At 41.6% G+C, this 20,519-nt stretch overlaps 1 protein-coding gene across 2 annotated transcripts in view; it reads right to left on the reverse strand.

The window, feature by feature from the left end:
- GAL3ST1 (galactose-3-O-sulfotransferase 1) overlaps positions 1–20,519 on the reverse strand; it is a 48,230-nt gene that overhangs the window by 13,364 nt on the left and 14,347 nt on the right. For both annotated transcript variants that reach the window (XM_063454770.1, XM_063454771.1), the window contains exon 2: positions 17,258–17,349. The gene's annotated coding sequence lies outside the window, so the exon portion shown is untranslated. The remainder of the gene's footprint in view (positions 1–17,257; positions 17,350–20,519) is intronic.

Below are 20,519 nucleotides of genomic sequence, written 5' to 3' on the forward strand. Positions count from 1 at the left end.
TGTATTTAAATGTTTCTATCATATCCCCCCTGTCTCGTCTTTCCTCCAAGCTATACATGTTAAGTTCCTTTAATCTTTCCTTGTAAGTTTTAACCTACAATCCATTAGCCAGTTTAGTAGTCCTTCCCTGAACTCTCTCCAAAGTATCAATATCCTTCTGGAAATGTCTCCAGTACTGCGTACAATACTCCAAGTGAGGTCTCACCAGTGTTCTGTACAATGGCATGAGCACTTGCCTCTTTCTACTGCTAATACCTTTCCCTACCCAACCAAGAATTCTGCTAGCATTTCCTGCTGCTCTATTACAATGTTTGCCTACCTTTAAGTCATCAGAAATAATCACCCCTAAATCCTTTTCCTCAGATGTTGAGGTTAAGACTATCAAATATTCCATATTCTGCCCTTGGGTTTTTTACGTCCAAGATGCATTATCTTGCACTTATCCATATTAAATGTCAGCTGCCACAATTCTAAAAAAAAATTCTAGTTTGACTAAATCATTTGCCATTTGGCTAATCCCTCCTGGAACATCAACCCTGTTACATATCTTAGTATCATCAGCAAAAAGACATACCTTACCATCAAGACCTTCTGCAAAATCACTAATAAAAATAGTAAAGAGAATGGGTCCAAGTACAGATCCCTGAGGTACCCCACTGGTTACAAGACCATGCGAATATACTCAATTGACTACAACCCTCTGTTGTCTGTCGCTCAGCCACTGCCTTACCCATTCAACAATACTGGAATCCAAACTTAAAGATTGCAGTTTATTGATAAGACTTCTGTGATCAACAGTGTCAAAAGCCTTACTGAAATCTAGGTAAGCAATGTCAACTGCACCATGCTGATTATTTTAGTTACCCAATCAATAAGATGGGGAGAGGGGCGTGATCCGGCAGCCAACTTGAATGGCTGCATAACTTGAGAGCTCCCACGCATCACCTTGCAATCCCGCACCTGTAACCAGCATCGCAACTCAACCTACAACTAGATTTCCTACCTAGGCTCTGGAACTACACCACGCCAAAAGAAGCGAGGAGAGAGAGACAAGGTTCTTCTCTCACAGTGGCTGACATGTTCGCGGCCTCGCTATCCTCACAGGTCGCACAAAATGGCCGCCGGGCAGGCTCAGATGGCTCCCAGTCTCTAGCCTCCAACGCAGACAGTGAGCCAGCAGACTCGCAACCAGGCAACACTACACAAATCTTGGCAAAACTGTTGGAGGTCCGCTCATTCCTGGCAGGTGAAATTGCCAGCAACACACAGGAGGTTAAAGCCGAAATCCAGGCCCTGGAGTCACGCACATTAGTAATTCCCCTACTTTAACCCTTTGTGTCATTATACCCTACTCCCTCTAGCATGTAAGCTCATCGAGCAGGGCCCTCAACCCCCTCTGTTCCTGTACGGCCAGTGGTCTGATCTCAATTATGTGTCTGTTAGTCCACCCATTGTACAGCGCTACGGAATTTGTTGGCGCTATATAAATAATAATAATTAGACCTAAAACAACGGGTTGAATCAGTGGTGCAGGCACACAACTCGGTGGTTCAGCATTCCACCTCAATGGAACAACAGCTTAATAGCCGGGAGATGCTAGTGGTGGACCTCTCCAATCGCTCAAGACGAAATAACCTGCACATAAGGGGTCTGCCGGAGACACCTAACGAGGGTCACCGATACAGAAAATGGAGGATTACTTCCAGCACCTACTGCCTGAAATCCCAAAAGCGCATAGTGAGAGCGCATAGTGCCCTACGGGCCCGACGAGCGGAGGGGCAGGTACAAGGGACATCATAATCCGCTTCCACTACTATGCCACGAAGGAAGCCATTTTAAAATACAACAGAAGCCATGAGCTCACTGTGACGGACTGACTGAACCCCGACCGGGTACCTCCGTCAATCGCTGCTTCCTAGTACTGACGAGTAACAAAAGCACTGTAAACCCCACAAACCGCTGCAGCTTGGTTGGGGTCTCGCCGTCTCCTACCCACCCTGGACCTACGACAAGGCTCCAGGTTCCAGTGGGTGAAACTCTCTCGCTCCAGAGAGTCAAGCAGGAACAGCTCTTACAAGAGCTTAGTGATTATACTCAGGGGAGTATAGTGAATATAGCAATCCCCAGAATGTAGTTCTCCAATCCACCAAACATAAGCGGAAACTTCATGATGGTGCACGATGATCTGATCTTTAATGGTTCAGGTTGCCTTTTATACAATTCTCCATGCCAGAGGAACACCCCCTGGACCTGATGGGGCACAGGAACATAAACGACACAAACCGATCAGAACAAACATACAGTCTGTGACAGCACACAATCCCTCCCCTCTGCTTGGGAGATAATTGAGTAAAGTCCTGTAAGTAACAGTTATCTCCAGGCAGAAAAACCACAAGTTCAGAAAGTACCCCAAAACGTAACATACCACCAAAAACATCCCCGGATAGCCCTGATCTGGGTGAACAACATATCCGAAAATAACCCAGATCAGAGCAGGGGTTCAAAAGTTTTGTGGAAGTCTCTTTTTGACCAGCTGCAAGCATGGCTTCATGCCCAAAACTGTTCCAGGGAATTAGGGCCAGCGGTCTGTCTTTCTTTTGTGGAGTACAAAAGTACTTACATTACATGAATGGAGCCATTTAAAATGTATTGGGCAAGGTATATTGCCAGGCCCTTAGTCACAGGGTAGGAGGCCCCTACAAAAACTTGTGGCAAACTCACAGAAAAAGTGGAGTTTGTCACACTCTCCTATCAAGGCAATGCCCTCTCCCTATTCCAGGATTTATCTCCAAGCACGCTCCAAAGACGACGCAACTCGAAACCAATGGCAGATCTGCTTAGAAAGCACGAGGTCCGCTTCACTTGGGGGCATCCTATCAAGGTTGTGGTTTTCAAGGCAGGAAGAACCTACTGTAGCTCAAAACCAGGCACCATGAGGTCAAAGGCGAGAGGGGGGAAGGATAAATTACTTCACACTGGACTTCTAGACGTATGGCGACTACAGCACCCAGACACGCAAAACTTTATGTTCTACTCAGCGCCCCATAAAACATACTCTAGAATAGACATTATATTTCTTAATGAGACAGGGATGAGCAAGGTAATTCACACGGAAATAAATAGCAGTACCTGGTCAGATCACGCCGACATAACAGTCACCCTAGGCAAGCTACAATATAACTCAAACTGGACATGGAAACTTAACACTAGCCTCCTTAAAGATGACTCCATACAGGAAATGACGCGAATAGCGATCAAAGAGTATTTTAATTTTAAAACAAACCCAGAAATGAACCCCACTATGATATGGGCAGCTCACAAGTCTGTCCTCCGTGGACACTTCATAAAAATAGTCGCACATAAAAATCAAACTAAAATAAAATTGTTACTAGAGTTAAAATCAGCACAACGGAAAGCTGAGCAACAACATAAAACCAATCCAACAAATACAAAATTAATAGAACTTAACGCCCTCAGATTCTCAATAAAATAAATATCACTGGGGGCGGGGCCTGACCGCTGAGCAGTACGGACACAGGATAGAACTGCTCCTGCTCCAAGTGGCAAATATCTTGCATAAAAGCCAGAACCACAAGGGCCACCAAATGGGAGCTGATTGCAGGAGCTACACGACGATACCACACATGCAATATATCCTGCAGGAACCCCAGGAGGAAACTCCACGGCCTACGAGTATGGTCGGCGCGGGGGAGACGGCCGCTCTCCCGTCACCTTCACTGGCTAACCTCTTGAACAAGGGCCCTTGTCCTCCCCCCTATGGACCGGAGGGGGTTATCCCGGTCTCAGGAGGGCCCCCACCGGGCGCATGGGCAACTAATCCAGGCGAAAGCTGCTGGTCCCAAAATGGCGGCAACTGAACCGGAGCCACCCATTGCAACAAAGGGGATCGACATCCTAGCACGGCTGGAGGCCACATTCGAGGTATTCTGGACCAGGCTGGAGGAGAAAATAGCGGAGGCTCACACTCTAGCCGAGCACCCACTAAAAATGCAGACAAGACAATCACAGCCCAGAAGCAGGATACGCAAATGGCGGCAAACCAGAAAATGGTGTCGCACACGGCACAGCACCTTGCGGCCTCATAAATCCGCGGGAGGACTGCACCGGACGGTGCACAAAGCGTCCTGACACAGATCTGACAAGCGGGTGCTCTCATCTCCATACCCCCAACATCTCATGCCTACCAAACAGCGGGGACCGCCAACAGCTTCTAAAGCGGCACCTACATCGGAGAAATCGGAGACACAGCGGGCCCACCTGAAGGTAGTCACCCATCATGCACTGCCCAACACCCGCTATGACCAGCATCTTGGCACGGACCTGCTGCACTCTCCCAGACGGGGAATTGGCTGAGGGTCGGACTGGCCCTGGGACAGCATGACTGTTAAGAGACGTACTCACAAGCAGCCACTACACCCTGGACATTAACTGTCCCTCTTGGCGATCACGAGTACTAGCCCTTATGCATACTGCTGGCCTGTGAGGGTGACTCTATCCCAACACGAGCTTGTTATAGAGAGAAGCAGCATTATCTATTTTTTTTGTTTGTTTGTTTTATTACTCAATTGTACAGCTACATCTATGCCGGCTAATTGCATGCTATTACTTAACTTAACCTGATAACAGCCAGGCTACCAACATGCTTACTAATGTAGAAATGTACCGTTGGGAGATATCTCACCTCTATTAATGTGCTTGCAAGGTGGTTTTATAGCTCACCGGTTTAACAGTGTAGTTTACATTATAATCTAACATGTTTTCAATGTTCTAAATTCTCTGATATATAGCTGATAACAACCTGACAAAGTCCGCCAACTCTGCTCATCTGCGCTAAACACTAGGAATCTTGCCTGCTTAAATCACATAATACTGTTGTAATACATTCTTCAGTACGCACAACTAGCCTAGCATGTTTAATTCAAAATACTAGTGATACACAGCCTGTTGTTATTTTCATGTCTATTAAACAAAAATTGTGCTGTTTAACATGCCACATGTTGAAATGCAATGAAACGCTTGTAGCGGCCGTTGTGGCCCTACACGCTTGCTGTTACCTCATGCACAAGTAAAAATAAAGAATCTAAAAAAAAAAATATATCACTAGAAGAAGTATCCTGGTAGATATTATGGTCCAAAAGAGTATTCTATGGGAAAGCAAACAAAATGGACACCCTCCTGGCCAGAGTCTTACAACGAAGAATGGTACGCAATTCCATAACCAAAATACGTACCGATACCAATACAGTAGTCAAAACACCAGACGCTATTAATGAAGTGTTCACAACATACTTCTCGGGCCTATATAATCACCCACCCCATCTTACGAACGACAATACAGCATACACCACAGACCTACATAGGTTTCTATCAGAACTGACCATACCAAGGGTAACTGGGGAAGAGGCAGCAACGCTGAGGGACCAAATCACACAAGATGAAGTTGAGATGGCCATAGCATGTCTCAAGGGAAACAGAGCCCTGGGACCGGATGGCTACGACATTAGCTACTACAAACGATTTAGAGACGTATTAGCCCCCACCTCACGACTCTAGGTAATCACTTAATGCGGGGAGGAAAGCCTGACATAGACATGGCCATGGTAAACATAGTACTCCCACCGAAATCACAAAAAGACGACACACTAGCCCCAAGCTACAGACCAATATCGCTGATTAACACTGACCTCAAAATATTCACAAAAATGCGAGCATCCAGACTCATACCCCTCCTTCCACGACTGATACACCCAGACCAGGTTGGCTTTATACCAGAAGTGAATATAAAAAGGATTAAGGTTAAAAGGTTTAAAACTCAGGTGCTCCAATCACCAATGTGAGTCACTTATTCACATAAAATAATACAGTATACAAAAAATGTGGATGGTGAGAGCACTCTATAACACTTTACCCTTATTACACATGTAAAAATCTCTCTTGTAGACCTAAAAACAAGGATAGAAAGTATATAGGGTAATATATTTAGAAAGGCTACGTGCCGAAACGCGTTGAGTTATTTATGTAAAGATGACTTTTTAATATTTGTATATTTTAATCATTTATGTCCAGCTACCCTTAGTGTGTTAATAAATCTTTTGGTTTCATCATTCCTTGCATCCTGGAATAATTGAGACAATAAGGAGAAAGGACCACAAAAGGGGACAAGCTTGGAGCCAGAGTGAACCATCTTGTTGATATGCTGTTAGTCTGAGCCAGCTTTTATAAGTGGCTCATGACCATGTTAGTTTTTCCATCAGCAGATTTAAAACTTATTGAGCTGCTACGTTATTACCCTATATACTTCCTATCCTTGTTTTTGGGTCTACAAGAGAGATTTTTACATGTGTAATAAGGGTAAAGTGTTATAGAGTGCTCTCACCATCCACATTTTTTGGATTTATACCAGGGCGACAGCTGTAAGAAAATACCTAACAGGAAGTGGACCTAATGTGGTACATGGCGGAATCCAGGATGCCTTCTCTGGCGCTCTCAGACGCAGAGAAGGCATTTGACAGGGTGCTCTGGCTGTACCTATTCAACCTACTCCACTTTCAGGGGTTCCCTGAACCAGTGGCGTACATACCAGGGTCGCAGGGGTCGCGGCTGCGACCGGGCCCGGCCCACCAGGGGGCCCGGCCGCCCCTGCGACCCGGTATGTAGCCACTGGGCCAGCTTCTTCTCCTGGGGGGCCCAGGAGCCGGCCACCTCCGGGCCCCCCGAGGCTGGCCCTGCTGTCACCCGGCTGGCCGGTCCTGCGGGCGCGCGAGGGAGCACTCTCCCCTGAGTGCTTCCTCTTCAGCTCCCTCGCGCACCGCACTGATACCGGTGCCGGAAGATGACGTCATCTTCCGGCGCCGGTATCAGTACGCGGCGCGCGAGGGAGCTGAAGAGGAAGCACTCAGGGGAGAGTGCTCCCTCGCGCGCCCGCCAGCCTGACTGCCTGCCCGCCGGGTGACCGGCCCCCCCAGGAGCCCAGCAGCACCACTGGACCCCAGGGAATCTCCTCAGCACTCCAAAAGGTAAGGAGGCTGGGGGGATTAAATAAAAAAAAAAAATGTTAGTGTGTGTGAGTGTGTGTGTGTGTGTGTAAGTGTGTAAGTGTGAGTGTTAGTGTGTGAGTTAGAGTGTTTGTGTCTGCTAGTGAGTGTCAGTGAGTGTGTTACTGTGTGTGTCTGTTACTGAGTGTGTTTGTGTGTGTGTGTCTGCTAGTGTCAGTGAGTGAGTGTGTGTCTGCTAGTGAGTGTCAGTGAGTGTGTTACTGTGTGTGTCTGTTACTGAGTGTGTTTGTGTGTGTGTCTGCTAGTGTCAGTGAGTGAGTGTGTGTCTGCTAGTGAGTGTCAGTGATTGTGTTACTGTGTGTGTCTGTTACTGAGTGTGTGTGTGTGTGTTAGTGAGTCTGTTTGATGTCTGTTAGTGAGTGTGTTGTTGTCAGTGAGAGTGTATGTTTTGTAAGTGTGTATGTATGTCTGTCGCTGAGTGTGTCTCTGTCAGTAAATGTGTGTGTCTGTTAGCTAGCGTGTATGCGTCTGTTCGTGAGAGTGTGTGTGTGTGTGTGTGTGTCTTCAGCACTTACCTTTCTCCAGCGCCGGACTCCCTTGGCGCAGGGGATCCCTCCGCCTCTCAGCTCCGAATATGCATTCAAACCGCCCATAGGAAAGCATTACTCAATGCTTTTCTATGGACGTTCAGTGTCTTAGAATCGCGGAAGCGCCTCTAGCGGCTGTCAGTGAGACAGCCACTAGAGGCTGGATTAACCCTCAGTGAAACATAGCAGTTTCTCTGAAACTGCTATGTTTTCAGATGCAGGGTTAAAACTAGAGGGACCTGACACCCAGACCACTTCATTGAGCTGATGTGATCTGGGTGTCTGTAGTGGTCCTTTAAGTGTGTGTGCATCTGTATGCACTGGCGTACATACCGCGGTCGCAGGGTTCGCAGCCCTGCAACCCCTGCGACCAGGTGCCCGCCGCAATGTGTTGTGGCCCCGGTCCGCCAGAGTAAGCGCGGGGGGTTGAGGGGGCCCACGGATCAATTTTCGCACCGGGGCCCCATGGGTCATGTGTACGCCACTGCCCTGAACCCTTTGTTATAGCAATAAAGGCTCTATACATGGACATACGAGGGTAGACACTCATAACAGGAGCAAAGAAAACACCATTCTCACTAGGCAACGGAATCAGACGGGGTGCCCCTTATCCCCACTACTGTTCGCCCTGACACTGGAACCACTCTTATAAGCTGTCAGACAGCACCCAAACATTCAGGGCGTAGAGATGATGGGAAAACCATTCACAGTGACAGCATACGCCGATGATGTCCTCCTAACCCTCCAGAACCCAATAGAATCCCTGCGTCATTGAACGTTTTTGCTGGACTGTTTTGGATATCTAGCGAGCTACAAAGTCATTTTCACTAAATCAGTGGCTATGCCCTTTTATTTAACAACCCCGGACAAGGTACTCATCCGCAGCCGGCATCACCTAAAAATAAATATGGAAGAATTCATGTATTTGGGCATTCATCTAACAACGCACCCCATATCACTAGTTACCCGCAAGTATACCCCCCTGTTCCAAACCCTCTCCAGAGAGTTAGACCAATAGACAGAAAGACCTATCTCCTGGTTGGGACGCATACATTCAATTAAAATGAACATCCTACCGTGATTATTGTTTCTATTTCAATCACTACCGGTGAGAGTTACCCGGGGTGACCTAGCAGGCATACAAAGGGCAATAGATACATTCATATGGCAAAAGATTGGCACACAGCATCTTATACCACCTAAAACTGAGAGGGGGCTTGGGACTGCCTAACCTTCACCAATTACCTAGCGGCACAACTAACCCAGATTATACAGTGGCACCCTCCCCCCAACAAGAGACGCTGGGTAGATCTCGAATCTCTTATGACAGTAATGTATCTTCCCCAGTTTTACATATGGGTACCCAAGACCCAACGAGCTATCCTGAGAACCACTAATCCAGCTATCCTCAACTCCATACAAATATGGGACCAAACAAGACAAATACTCCCCGCGTCCCCAAATGACCCCAGTATTTAGGAACAGGGCTTTCCCGCCAAGAATGAGGGCTAGAGACTATGGGGGGGATAGAGACTACGGGATTACAAAGATATGTTCACCTATATGTCAATCAAAAAATAGTCACATATGAACATATGAACATCCTATCCACACTCAAAACGCGCGATTACTTTAGCTATTTACAAATTCGGAACTTTACAACCATCTTAGTACAGCTACCGACAAAGAAGGGGCACTACGCTATATAGACTTATGGGAGGCCGACCTGGGGGAGGTGTTGGAGGAAACAAATTGGCAAGACATCTAGGAGGCGTGTACAAAAACAACAATTTGTGTAACACTCCAAGAGCAATCATACAAAACACTATTCAGATGGTACACGACCCCGGGAAAACAGAATCAGATGAAACTGAACCCCTCTGATGATTTTTGGCACCTATGCGGCGGAAAGGACACATATATACATATGTGGTGGGAATGCACAAGGTGGCGGATTTCTGGCATAAAATTATGGACTTAAGCTCACAGATCCTACAGAGGGCTGGGGGCCCGATCTGGTGACGCGAGGCGGCACCCTCACCTTAAACTCACAACATGAACGTCAGGGAAACATCCTCACAAACACAGATGCTCCAGAACCCCTATGAGTGGCAGCGGTGCCTCTATCAGGAGGGTTTCTGGTTAAGGCTATGGTATAGGATGAAAGCTTCAGATGAAGCACTGCAAATGATAAATACGATCCTAGACTTGGTCATCTCAGATATCGAACACTCTTTTCTCTTTAGTTTTCCTTTACTATACTATCTCACTTTTATCTGTCCTCTCATGTTACACTGACTCAAAACTTGGCAGAGGCGGAAAATGGCAGAAATAAAAATTTCTGCTGATTGTTCTATAGGCTATCCTCACAAGCCAAAAGCTCAATATGATGATAAATGATAAATGTACTGTAAAAACAATATGTACCATATCCCATGTCATTATATACTACCTGTTTAATGTAACATCTGTTGAACATTGAATGTTGCTTTGGCCATATCTCAGCAAAAATGCCAATATATAAAGAATAAATACGTCCTGAAGTAAACCTATGTTGTCTCTGATCTTGAAATCCATGCGATTTTAGATGTTTAACAATCCTTTCCATGAACAGATGGAACTCAAAAGGTGGGTAGCTCTTTCACTGGTGAATAAAATAGCCCTGGTGAGTAGAATTTATTCCTGGTGCATTTGCCATTGTCCTTCCAGGCTTCCAGTCACAAGTAACGTTCAAGGCCTAGCTAGTAGCCTAGGACTTTACATTTTAAGTCCTGCAGATGTAATTAAACTTGGCAATATTTTAATGTAAGGTGGGGTTTGCAATTGCTTGAAAGCTCCTATTCTCTCCCTTTTACCATTCTAATATGCTTTCCTATGACTATGACATCAACATATCTGGAAATATTTACTAGGCCCCTTGTCTAACTTAAAAAAAAAAAAAAAAACGACCAATGAATGGAGTGCTAGCCATTATATTGGCAGGAGGACCTACCTAATGCTACACAGCAATAAATGTAATAATTGTGAGAGTAACAATGAGCTCTACAAGAGTATAGCTCACCTGACACTTGCATTTACTTCCATGTACATGAGATCCAACATGGCCAAGGCAAAGTGAGGCTGCATGGTTCCTCTAATTAAGTGAAACAATAAAACAGATCTGTCACTGTTTAGTATTTTATAAAGATATAATCTTTATGAAACACTGATTAAGACTGTGTTGGAATTTCACTGAAATTCCAATGACATCTAGAGATACCATAAGACAAAGCAGGGACTACTTTATCTTATGGTAAAGCCTGAGGATAACAAAACTAGTAGTTCTTCTGTCTGCGTTTGGGCATTTCCGTAGCGGTCACAAATAATAGCTTTAGGATTCAGGCTTTATCTATGGAGCATCCCAGGATCTCACAGAACCCCTCATAGACCCCAGTGTTATACTCCCGTACATTTGCAAGAGTACAGTAATGACATGGCTCCTGGCAGTTAAAACATTAGGAGCTGAAGGGAACCTGCAACGTGAAGATGGCAGCGGCCGCAACGGACAGTTGGAGGTAATACCCACCTCCCCGGCACCCTGTGGGGACTGGATCCATGCATTTCAGGGATACTTACAAAATATGCAAAAACCCAAGAAATTGACAAATCCGCTTAAAGCTGAAGATCTAAGATGACGTTTCCCGCAGGACACAGCATCAGGTGAGTTAACTGAACATCCCAAGCATTGCAATATCCCATAAAGTGACAGAGCTGCTTTAAAGTAGTAAATAATATGAAGAAATTCATCCTCATAGTGTAACTCTCCCTTTAAGGAAAGTACTCTGCACGCAAGTGATCAGGTATTTAGTGAAGGAAATTTGAGTAGAGAATTAATATTAATCGGTGCTAGTGATCTGAGTTCTGTGCATGAATTTTACTGAAACATGAACTACCAAGTGTACAATTCCTACCTTGAAGTAACATGAGTTAAAGTGAAAGTTTACCTTCAAGACAGATTTAATGACCTACCAAGGTGAAATGCTCAGTTATATGCATTTTTTTCTGTAACAAAGTTTCAGGAGAGCTTGCAAATATCCCTCTACAATTCACTTTAGCTTTTTTTTTTCCAGAAAAATGAGGAATAGAGCTAATATTTTAATTGCAGCCAATTCCATATGATCCAAAAGGTATTATACCCAGAGGGATTTTGTTATCTGATTGGGAGGTGACTACACATTAAGAAAAACTTTGTAGACTTTATTACCTACTGACTGACAGCTCACCATATAATTCAGTAAATCAATCCAAACAAGACCAAATAATTTTATTTACACAAACTAAATAAATACATTTATTGTAGTTTAAACACACATTATTGGGATATTTATTGCTGTATTTAAAACTACTATGCACTCACACACTACAAACAGTCTGATCTCTATTAAAAGGACAACAAACAAAAAAAGATACCTAGAACAAATCAGCTTTAAGCTATCAACAAAGCTGTAAAATTATAAATACTTACAGAGAGACACATACTGACCATATGCAAAACACAATAATCTTGCAAACTGCACAGAACCAGCGCCCAGCACTGTGCGAAGTAACTACACCATAAAAAAAAGTTACTTGTAGACAATGATAATTTACCATAATACATTATTTATCTAATACATTTATATAGAGAGGGTCTATTTTGGGTTTGACAAAATCATATTTGGCTCTGAAATGTTGCCAGCACCACTTCAGTAGAATAAAGTTATTTCTGTTATTTATTCCTTTGTTGCGGGTCTGTGATTTAGTTTGTGAATTACTTGGAAAATTGAGGGAAGGTACGTATAGACATTGCACCCAGAGTTACAGTTTATCGAGCAGCCACTCATTTTTAGACACACAGGCTAGATTCTTCTCTGTGTCATCATCTGGTTTTGTGACTGGCTCTAAAAGACTTCTGGTTTTGCTGGACTTGTGAGTTAAATGTTACCATCTGGAGTTTCATGGCCACTTTTGCTGGCTACATTCATGGCATCTTTGAGTTGGGCCTAAATCACCCACCCCAAAGTCTGTCCTTTGTTACCTGAGCTGGCATCATACATCGCTGTGTACAAACTACCAAAGAAAAGACATACCATACGTTTGCCCTGAATTTACCCACGATTAATCTTCCTTTCAATCACTGCCATTTCCTGCCTGGTCACAAATGATAGGCCCTCTTCCAGCTCCAAGTAAACAACACTCACCATCTATTGCGGAGTCTAATTTCCATTTTTAAAATATGTAGCCTGTCTCAATATTGACATTGCTTTAAGTAATAGCTTACTAATTAGTAAAGGTCACTATACTGCAGCAATAAAAGGTACACTACTTAGGCTTGCTGGAGGTAACTAAATATAATCTGCAAATACAGGAAAAAGATTTATTTGGAACTTGTGTCAGTATATAGTAAGCCTTGCTTTGTTTGAGAGTATTACACATTGTGAAAATAATACCTGGACATCATTTAGAATTGCATCTTGTGTGCATATGTAGACTCTAGAGAATAGCTCTAAATGTACAAACTCAAGTAAAAGCAACCTAGCATCACTTACAAATAACTCAAAAAATGCCTAAAAATATGATATACCGGTATATTATAATTTGACATGAACTCATATTTCTTTGTTAAGATAATGAGCATGTGCTTACGTGTTGCTTAAAATAATAACATTCTTCAATTGCACAAATCAACCCAGTGACCGATTCATTCATTGTCATAAAATATTTGAACACAAATTCTGAATTAGACTAATTTTAGTGTAAAAAGTGCTCTCCACTGCAAGATTGGAGGTTGTGCTAGTACAATAAACAATATAGTATGCTTGGAATCTGATGCATATAATCATACTAATTTAACTAAGTAAATCAGCCTGACTTTTACTAACACAAGTAACCATAATATTACTACTGTACAAGGTTTTAAGATTGTTTTTGAGCAGGGTCCTGATAACCTCTTTCTGATCAGATTGATTCATCATATAATTGCTCCCTTTCATTGCATTTTTAATTTGTAAAGCTTGACCGAATATGTTATAGCAAAATAAATGATAAAAATATTTTTTACATTAGACTTGCACATACCAAAAACATTTGGTTTGGCTGATTCAATACCATTAAAATGATCCAAGATAACCAAAAGGGTAAGGGAATTAGCGTAATTAAAAATGCACAGGAATTAGCCAATCACTATACTACTAAATATATACATAATATTTATGTGTGTATATATATATATATTTTGCAGTACAGTGATAGCTTAATTTTCGTGCCTTTTTAATTACGCTAATTCCAGTCGGAATTTTGTTGACCAAATAGAATGCTATTTGACCATTCAAATTCGGTCCACATTAAGTCAATAATCACAATTTAAAGTGTTCTACTTTTGAGCTTTTGGTTGCGTATGCTAGTGTTCGGACTGGCAGATCTCGGAGTTTGTATTTTTTTATTTTAGATTTACTTATTTAATTTAGCTGTGCACTAAACATCAATAATCTGTTTTCTTGGCTCCATGGATGGAACACCGAATCACAAAGTAAACAACCCTGTTATGCCATTGTCTGTGTCGATTTTTTTCACGATACGTCCATGTAGTGCTTCAGAGTTATGGAACATAGACATCCCACTGATCGACCAGAAGTCAGATGAATTGCAATTTGTTTGAAACTAAAAGCGCAAGTCTATTCCACATGTCACAGCCTTCATGTCATACATTAACAATAGAACTGCTTATAACCTTTATTACATTCTGCAATCAAATTTTCCACTGTGGAAGTCAGGAGGGCTTTAATTTACTTTGAAAGGGAACTCATAAAATGTAAACAATTCATATCCATGACTGCCATAAGGAAACTGTTTTCACTGAGCACAAACTGGGAAACATCCTAGTTATAAAATAGCTGTTAAAAGGGACTCTTTACTCTGTCTCCTTCTGGTTGCAATTTAGTTTTATAGTTGAAAAATTAAAGAAAATAGTTAACACGCCATAAAATGGATTGCAAATTACTATTCTTGTTCCCCTATATTGTTTTTTTTTCCCTCATAGGACTAAGAGTGATGTGATGTGCAATGCTATTGTACGTAGAGTATGTCCATAACATTTACATTGGTTGTGTATTTAAAAATATTGTTATTTAATATATTTATCATTATTACAGATTGTGGTAATTGGATCATAACTAACTGCACAGTGTGATATGACAGTCCATGAAAAAGAGTCCAATTCAATTTTACACCGGTTGATGCGGTTGATTCATGAGAAAGCAAAAAAGCAGGACACAAATTTATTAAAAATCACAATGTAAATTTCTATACTTTGTTCACATTTGTTTGCCTATTGTTTTAAATGGTATGTACATAGTCCTACATAACAAACCTTGGTAAATATATAGGTAAGCATCATACATGACGTACTAGCTATGCCACACTCTATTAACATGAAAAAGCTTAGAATTGAAGCATTAATTAAGAAAAATTTTCTTTTCTAGAACAATAAGGTTTATTTGCAAAACATTGAATTGTAAATGAAAGCTGAATTTAACATTTTTGAAAATAGCCAAACTGTAAATATAGCTGGATTGGAGATTTGTATTAAAATAAGTAGTTTTGGACTGCACTATTTTGCAGGTTGGTTTTTAATACCCTACATTTTGGTGTCTAATGAACAAATTAGGGTTATTCACCAACATGTGAATCAATGAAAATTCAAGCCAAAATAGTCAGCTTTGGAAAATTCTGAGTCACCTGTGGTTGTGGCATAAAACTTGAATTCCTGGCAAATCACAGTTTAGTGAATAACCATTTGATATGGGAGAGTTGTTAATGGTGCAAAAGGGTAATTACACATGATCCAATAGGATGAACGGGTTGGTAAGAGTTGAGATGCAGCCAATCATTATTATTCCACAGATTAAAATAGCAGGAGGTGGATTTGGATACCAGTGTGAAGAGTACTGCATGAGTGAGGCATTGTGCAGGGCCATTGCAAGCCCATAGCCCATTGGACATAGACTGGTGCCGTGGCCGGTTATTTCAATGTACTCTGCATTAATCCACAGGGGTATTTCCAAGTGGTTTGCTGTATTTGTGGCTGGTCGACAAAATTGCCAGACTCTACTGAGTACATATGGTGCCCTGGAGCAGTTTATAAATTACTGCAGTCTGAAATTAGACTTTCATAGCACACTCAGGCTGTCATTGGGGACTATGGATTAATGGAAATCACAGTCTCTTAGACATGCACAAAGTTCCATGAATGATATGTTGTGCTGTGAAGGTCTGATAGAGGTTGCAAGTATATAAGATGTCACAACTCACACCTCCAGCAGCCTCCATCTATAAAACCCATACTGTGCATGTTCTCTGTTAGTAAGAGATATGTAAATTTAGGGTTAAAAAAAAAGTCTAATTTGTTCTTGCACCCCATGCCAAAAGTCGCCAACTTAACGCATATACAAAATTAATTTAATAACTTTCATAAAATACATCCTTCTGATATTACATGTGCACAAGTGGTAGAGAGGTCAGTGTTCCTGTATTATCAATATTCCCTGCCACAGCCACGAGAGTGATAACCTATTGTCAAATAAATTCAGGGCAACTTATCCTAAATGGTTGTGCATCCCACCTCGACTTATGCTCCAGGTCCCTCCTTTCTTGAGTTGAAATGCTATTACTCTTTACCTTAGGTTTGGATGTTTCCTAATTATCCTCTGTTACATAACCCTTACTGCACCTCTCTGCTTTATTTTATGATAATCTCTGGATTGTTAAAGGTATTTTTCTTCTACAACACACCTTGTCCATTGCTACGGACATGGATGTACAGTAATGGCACTTTATATATTGTGAAAGATTGATACAGAAGGTGTGATACAGAAAGTTGACACATCTGAGGTGTGGTCAGCGGAGGGATCACTAGGATGTAATGTAAACACTGAATTTCCACTGAAAAGACAGTGTTTACAGCAAAAAGTAATGATGGAATGATTATACTCACCAGAACAAATACCAGCTATTCTGGTGACTATAGTGTCCCTTTAATAGGTAAAATCCTCATGAAATAATCACATCGATAGTGTTGGAATTTCATTGAACTTCTACACCAGTCAGAAGTCTTATAGGAAAGCCTCAACTATAAATATTCGTAGTATGCCAAGTGATAAAAATGTTTGTGCTATAAAGTGCTTTGAATTGTACCACAAAATGTGTAAATGTACCCACTTTTAATTATTTTTTTATTTATTTGTTCACCTTTATAGAAATATTTGTGGAACGAAAAGGTTTAGACAGTATACAGTGCCCTTTATCTTGCAATATTTGACACAGATTCTGAAATGCTAGTATAAAAGCAAAATTATTATTTTTCTTCTCATACACAATGATAAATAAAAACTGTCAAATACTCTTCTTACAGGGGTTTCTAAGGGCCATGGTGGCATTATTACCAGTACAATTTATTTAAAATGGTGATCGAATGTAAAAATAATGTCTGCATCTAAACATAAAACACCCATACATTAGATACAGCTGAATCATATATTTCTCACCAAAAGGCATTTAAAGCAAAATGTCAATCTGCATCAATATATGTAATACTAATAAGGATATGAGAGATGTCATTCATTCATTCCCCATACTTACTTTGAAGTCTCCTTTACTGTTAGGAAGGAGGGTGTCATTTATAGCCAGTTTTCAGACATTAAATTGGTTTAATAGTTTCCTGGAGAGAGTACCTGGAGTATAAATGAAGATAAGTGAGGCCTGATGGATTACATTTTGTTTTGCAGAGCAAATGAAAATTAAAAAAAAAACATGTATACGTATTATTGGTAGTTAATAGGTTAAATGAAATTCTATTACTCTAATGCCACCTATATCAATAGATGAATATTGGTCCTAACAGTTATGTAAAATGTAGGGAGGGAAAACTGGCAGACATAAATAAAATTACAATATAAAAGATCAAAAATTACTATGGCTTGCTCAATTACACAGGGATCCACAAGTACCCGCTAGGTCAAGGATGGCTAAAGGATATAAAGTCCGTTATTGTAGAATTATAACACCTTTGATGGTTTGCCAGCCTTGTAAGAGAACAATTCCTTTCCATTATTTTAAATATTTTGTTTACTTATTCCCTATATTGTACATACGTATATTTATAACATGTGAAAAATGTAATGTAGAAATACATACCTTTTTATCCTGTAACTACAACCTCTTAGCTCACTGCCAGTTATTGTTCTAAAATCTGTCCTTTGTACTTGGCTGTCAGTGTAAAGAAAGCATACATTGAAGAGGAGAAATTGAACAATCTTTTTGCTTATCCTCCACATTTGCAATGTGGGCCTTGACTGTATTTGGACTGAACCGGATTGTGTTGTAATTTGCTAAATCTTTAGTATAAATTTTAAATAATTCAAAGCGCCGCAAATTTAACAGAATTTGTAGATGATTTTCTATGTCTTAATCAATAGTTTAATTTCCAGTGCAGTCTGGCAAGGAGTGTGGAAATTATAATTTGAAAATAAATTTTAATGAACAGTGTATTGTCACACTATAATATAATATTAGGGCATGTACTGACTTATTCATCTTAAAGAGGAAGTGCATAGCAATGCATAGCTGATATTTGACTATGCTTATCATAACCAGTTGAATACATAATTGTAGATTATGAATACATAATTGTAGATTATGCTCACGTAGTGTACCTATAAACTTAATTTTAGTAATGACAGGAGGCGAATATTTTGCATAACTTTCTTTACTGTAAACTTCAGCAGCAAAGATCAATCATAAAGTTTAAACCAATCAGAATAAACGACACAAGTATGTAGCAGGCAGTATGATCCCGCCTCTTCCTCTTTCTTTGGTGTGAGAAGAACAGTTCAGTCAACAGAACCACTTGAAGTCAAAACCAAGATAAAGAACATGATTCTTCCCAAAAGATTGAAGAGTATGCTTGAGCCACTCCGAACAGCCAGAAGACGGATGGTTCATGCTGAAAAGAACAGAAAACAAGTGAAAGACGAGTGTAACAAACACATACATTGAATATGTATATAAATATAACGACTGTAAAAATAAAACAAATTGACACAATATTTACTATATAACTAAGCCACTCGTAGAATATAACCCAGAATGTCAAAGGAAAAGACACAACCACATACTAGCGACAGAGGCAAGATGGGTGGGAAAATATTTGCCTCCTGTCATTACTAAAATTAAGATTATAGGTACACTACGTAAGCATAATCTAGAATTTTACCACATGACAGGAGGCTTCATCGTTTGCATTTTTAACGCTAAGGGAGTAAAGTAAAATAAGCATGAGAAGTAGGTCTAAAGTAAAAGACACAAAAAGTTTCTTCCTGCGACCAATCGGCACAAAGCATAATATTTACTATATAACTAAGCCACTCGTAGAATATAACCCAGAATGTCAAAGGAAAAGACACAACCACATACTAGCGACAGAGGCAAGATGGGTGGGAAAATATTCGCCTCCTGTCATTACTAAAATTAAGATTATAGGTACACTACGTAAGCATAATCTAGAATTTTACCACATGACAGGAGGCTTCATCGTTTGCATTTTTAACGCTAAGGGAGTAAAGTAAAATAAGCATGAGAAGTAGGTCTAAAGTAAAAGACACAAAGTTTCTTCCTGCGACCAATCGGCACAAAGCATAATATCAGCCGAGGCGCCCGACGAGAAGGCTTGCAATGACGATGCGCCACTGATCAAATGTGCACCGAAGCACGAAAGCATCTCACCCATCTTACAAGGGTCGCAGAAGAGAACAGTTTATGGGGGTGTACATACGAATAAATGAGTCATCCAGACGGAGCCCGGTGCAGAGAAGAAGTAACCTCCACTTATTGGAGCAACATCTTAACCACGCAAATTCACGGGTAAAAAATAAAAACAAAGTAGTCAGTCTAGTCCGATGCGAAATAGAAAAGGAAACCCCTACTGTTGAGAAGGAGATGCCATCGACATCAAAGGCCCGAACGTCCGAAACCAGACGAAAGGAGACCATACAAGTAAAAGGGTCCATTTTGCAGTGAGTTGGCAAAGAGACAACGGGTTATCCAGCCAATCCCTCATGAATCGAAGGACCATGTCTACGTCCCAGAACCGAGAATATATCGGAGCGGGTGGACGTGATAATTGGATACCACGAAAAAGTCGACAGATGAGCAGGTTCTGCCCTACCAGCAAACCGGGAACTGGAATATGTGCATCAGGAATAACTGAACGATAAAAGTTAAAGAAACGATAAGAACTACCTGAGGCGAATAGTTGCGCCCGGAAATTCAGTACGACTGGTAGAGGTGACGTAAAGGGATCGTAATCCCTCTCCACACACACCAGCTATTCCACTTGTTCCAGGCAGCAAGGCAAGGTAACTGAGTCTAGTGCCGGGAGCTCATGAGTCCCACAATAGGTCTACAGTAGCCTGCGATAGGCCGTTGACATTCCAAGATCCCCTGAAATAATCCAAGCCACTATTTCTAGACGGTCCTTTAGGATGAGAGGATGTGGTTCCCCCGTGGGATGAAGAAGTGGATGGTCATAGGACAGTTCGAACAGGTCCGGGAACCATGCTTGGCTCAGCCACGACGTTGCAACATTTGGCATCCCTGGGGGTTTAGGAACAGCCCGTCATTTTCTTGAGCAGCCTGAATGTCTCCGTGACGTCAGGGACCCCCTATATATGTTTCCTTAACATATTTCGGTCCAGCCCTTTCCACCCGCTATGCGTCCAAGATGTCTAGGCCAGCAGCACAGAAGTCATCGTCCTCCCCTGAGGATATCACAGGCGGTGGTGGTTCTGACACCGCTTATCATTTAGGGTGTTCAGCCGTAGTAGTAGTATTCTTGTCCTTAGTG

This window comes from Pelobates fuscus, chromosome 5 (genome assembly GCF_036172605.1).
Source record: "Pelobates fuscus isolate aPelFus1 chromosome 5, aPelFus1.pri, whole genome shotgun sequence".
NCBI lineage: Eukaryota > Metazoa > Chordata > Amphibia > Anura > Pelobatidae > Pelobates > Pelobates fuscus.